Source organism: Mus caroli, chromosome 6 (assembly GCF_900094665.2).
Source record: "Mus caroli chromosome 6, CAROLI_EIJ_v1.1, whole genome shotgun sequence".
NCBI lineage: Eukaryota > Metazoa > Chordata > Mammalia > Rodentia > Muridae > Mus > Mus caroli.
In genome coordinates this window covers 138109131-138113901 of record NC_034575.1, presented here as the reverse complement: position 1 = coordinate 138113901, position 4771 = coordinate 138109131, and positions in this window count along the sequence as shown.

Here is a 4771-nt window from a genome sequence, read left to right as displayed (position 1 = left end):
GGGTTTCAAATATGCTGGCAGCCTAGTCAGTTTTGACTTCCCAAAAGTGCTGAAAATTTGAATATTGAATAAGTGCTCTAGGAGGTTTAAAAACACTTCAAAAAGATAAGCCCCATCCAGGGCGATGGAGGGCGAAGACAGGATTACCATCTGGGGGTTTGGGAAACTTCTGCTCTGGTGATGACTTGGGCAAGCTGCAGCTCACCACCTAGTAAAGGGCCTTGGACTATGGACTACAAGCAGTTTTCCACATTAGCATCTCAAGAGGCACATCTTTCTTCTTTGACAATGAGTTTTGCCTGGATGTTTCTGTTTCTGTCTGGGCCTGCTGTCTGGCAACTGCTCTATGCTCAGAGAACTGGTTTCCAACAATGGATGCAGCCTGTAGGTAGCTTCGCTATTGTCTGATCCTTAAGTGGAACTGGCAACAGTTACCAGCAAAGACTCCTGCAGTGTGTAGATGCCACAGTCTGTAACTATTACATTCTTTAATCCTTTAATCTCTAGATTTCTTGGTGTCTAAAGTATTTCCCCTTCTCTCTCTCTCTCTGTGTCTTTCTCTGTCTCTCTGTCTCATTCTTAGGGAAACAGGAATAAAGAATGTTTTAGATATTGTAGACTTTTCAGCTTTTTCTCTGGGCATTGAATAGTAAGTACAAGTTAAAACTCACACTAGGATAAAAATAGCTGGGACCTTTGATAAGCAGACCTGTGAAGTTTTTCTTTTTTTATTGTTATTATTAAATACTTGAACTGAAAAACCTTTTTTTTGTTTTTTTAAAGATTTATTTATTTATTATATGTAAGTACACTATAGCTGTACTTCAGACACTCCAGAAGAAGGTACCAGATCTCGTTAAGGATGGTTGTAAGCCACCATGTGGTTGCTGGGATTTGAACTCTGGACCTTTGGAAGAGCAGTCAGGTGCTCTTACCCACTGAGCCATCTCACCAGCCCTGAAAACCTTTTTCTCTTTGAAGAGTTTGTGTCCTTGATCATTCAAATGAGGCACTGTTTCAAACTGGGTTCTCAGCAAGGGGATTTGCCCAAGTGTTTCCAGTTTGTATTTTCAGTTCCTGTAAATATGAATTTCTCATACCTTTACATTCAGTTACAGAGTTGGGTAGTGTAAATGATGTTTAATGAACTCTCGTAGTTAATCTTATGACCCATACAGTCCCCCCAAAATCAAGGCACAGTACTATGGATTTTAAAAATCAGTTCAAGCACAATTACTGTCTACATCTCAGCTGTGTGAACCAAGTATTTGCTGTTTGAGTCTTCCTGGGGTATTTCTGCTCCTGTAGTCTGTCCTGGGGGAGCAATACACTCAGGCGCATGCTCCTGGTGCATCAAGTCCAATGGAGAGTTCCTGTTCTCCATGTCTTCCTCCTCCTTCCTTTTTCCTATCTCTCTCCTTAGTCTCACTTTCCCTACTTGTGACCTCAACCTGATAACTCAAACTCCACCTCTTCTATTCTCCCCAGTAATTGGCTGTAACCACTTTATTTCAATCAATTGTTTTAAATTGAGGAGCAAGGGTTACATAGCATCACTTGGTATACATGAGGATCCGCTGTCCTGGGGCAACCAGACAGTGAGGGCCAGTATTTAGCATTTGAATGCAAGGCAGCATCCAACCAACCCCAATAGGGTAGACTTTTTAGTTAATTCTAAACAGAACCAGGCATTTATTTCAAATGAACCAGGTTCCTTGAGTCTAGAGAGGAAACTTATCAGCAGCGCCATCCTTTAGAAGTGCTCTTCATTTGCGTGTGTTTCCAGAAGCTAGTGACAACCAATGGAGACATTTTCTGTTCTGTATTGAGTAAGGGCACAATAGCTCATAAAGTGTCAGAAAGAGTTATTTTGAAACTTCCCCCTAAACCAGGTATCTATCTATGTAGTTAGTAAATTATTGCAAACAGCAAGCATGTTTTCACAGACTACAGAATGAAGTATGATTTGGTTCTACGGCTGCAGGGACTGTGCCCATCCAGCTAACTGTTGTTTCCTAAGTTTCAGGAACATAATTGCTATTCCATCGATTCCTGCATAAATCAGGAAGCAAATAAAGAGGCATTTCTGCCATACTGCGGAGTTATGTGTAAAGCCTGCTCTTGGGCTGGCAAGGAGTCTTGCCACTCCTGTGTGCCCCTTTCATTTACCTGTTAATGAAAACCAACCATTTAATATCTGCTGAAACAGATCACGTCATAATCTGAATTAACTCATGTACTCAGAGGAGGAAGAGCCTTGCTTCTGTTATATGTGGATGAGTCCCTTTGATGAATGGACTCCTAAGTGCTTTTCTATGTTCATGTGCACGGGTATTTATTTTGTCCATATGTAAGTCTGTAGACCATGTTTGTGTCTGGTGGCCATGAAGGCCGGAATAAGGCATTGGAGCCTATGGAACTGAGGTTAGAGATGGTTGTGAGCTACCATATGACAGTTGGGAATTGAACCTGGTTCCTGGGGAGATGAGGCTGTGCTCTTGACTGCTAAGCCATCTCTTCTGTTCCTTGAACACATTTTGACCATGGTTGATGTGACATACTGCATCCTTGAGCAATGTAAGGAGAGTGGGTGTTACTTGCTAGCACTTGAGATGACAATGCCACACCATCACGTATTTGTAATTAGGAAGATTTAACCGTTCTATCTGTGGGGTTTAAGTACTGGATAACATCATGTCAGCACAATCAAAATATTGGATGCTATTTGACAATTAAAAAAAAAAGCCTGTGAGCTGGTAGGTAGCTTGTCTGGCAAAGGGGCTTCCCGCCAAGCCTGACCCCCTGACTTCTATCCCTGAAACTATATAGTGGAAGGAGAGAACTGACTCCCACAAATTATTCTCTGACCTCCACACACATACACAAACACCAGAGAAACAATATAATAAATAACTTTTGAAAAGCATATACCATGAAAGAAAAAGGATGAATTGTCAGAATCTCTCTCTAGCCAGCCTTGGCTGCCATGGGACTGAAAAATCACAGTCCTCCGGAGTGTCGGAGAGGTTATCTTTTCTGGCTGTCGTGTCTGTGGAACGAGTATAGAGCAATGGTCTTTGCTTCCGTTGTCCTTCCCGCCATTGCTAAAGCTTAACTTCTCCTTCATTTCTACTGCAAATGAAAGCAAAAAAGTAGCAATGTCTCACCTCTCACAGGTTTGAAAGAATCCTAACAGGATATGGAATGGGGCTGGAGTGATGGCTCAGTGGCCAAGAGCATCCCCTGCTTTTCCAGAGGACCTGAGTTCGAGTCCCAGCACCTACATGGAAGTATACAACTCTAGTCTCTAGGCTTGGGATCCTCTGGCCCTTATGGTTTCCGTGGGCACTGGTGCATGCATTGCACAGATGTGCATGCAGGAAAAACACCCATACACATAAAAGTAAATCAGGAAAATGCAAAATTCCCAACGGTTGTCTGGAGGAAACCTGAAATCCCTCAAGTGCTGCAGAAATTGCTGCATCCACTATGTTGCCCAGTGGATGTTGCTCCAGGATCTAGTGGCAGCTTCCCTTTTCTTGAAACATCACTGTCATCTGGTACCACTCAGAGTTCACAGCAGAGTTTCTACAAAGCAAACTGAAAACTTTTTCTGAGCCCTGTCTGCTAGGGCCACATGAGATCAAGCCCTTCTACCATATGACTGCTCTGTGTATTATGTGAGTGTCACATGGTGTTCACGATCCCACATGATTCTTCATATTATAATTCTGATAGTTGGCAGGCCCTGTGTAAGGAACTAAGAGCTTTGTAAGTATCCTATCATATAACTCCTCCCTAAATCCACGCTCATTTTAATAAGTTACCCAACAAGGGAACTGTAAAACTGAGGTTTGAACGTTGAACTTCATTTTTGGGTTCACCTGACAGTGTAGTTCCTACCATTTGTTTGAGAAGCTGGAGTTTCTAATGATGATGATGGTTTTCAAGCCGTCCTCAAACTCCCTATGTAGCCAAAGATGACCTTAAAATCCTTATCCTCCTGTCGACACCCTCCACATGATGGGATTATAGGTATGTGCCACCACACCCAGTTTTATGTGGTGCTGGGGATGGAAGCCAAGGCTTCATGCATGACAAGTGTACTACCAACTAAGCTACTTCTCCGGCTTGATGTTACAACCTTCCATGGACAAACTTGTCCAAACAAATGCGTCCATGAGCACACATTTTGCACATTTGGCTTCCTTCTGTAGTTTCTGTTTGCTTCTTGTCTTCAACCTCACAGACCCCCCTCACTTCCACCCAGCTCTTTAAAACGGAATGTGACTTGAACTACTATTGATGGGAAAGAACCCTGCTTATGGGACAGAACGAACGTATTCCTAGACCTGAGGCCACTGAGCAGTCTTTAGGGATATAATTGTGCTGTGTGATTCAGTCTTCCTTCAGATGCAGATGGGGTACACATTCCCCCAGGTTAGGGAGACCAGGAGCCAAGGGAAGAAAGGGAATGTTTTCAGTCAGTTTTCTTCTCTCGTATGATTGTATCCCCTTACATCTTGGAAATACTCTAGCTTTTGAGTGAGTTTGGGTGTTTATAAGGACACAGGCTACGTTATAATTCTAGGCTGACTTGAGATAGGTCATCTCAGTCTTTTATCAGAAAGGAAATAACATTTTACCAGACTCCTGTGATATAAAAAAGACACATTATCCAAGAGTAAGGGAAAAATAAATAAACCTAAAGGCAGGGCAAGAGGGAACATATCACATTACAAAAGCCAAAAAAAAAAAAAAAAAAAAAAAA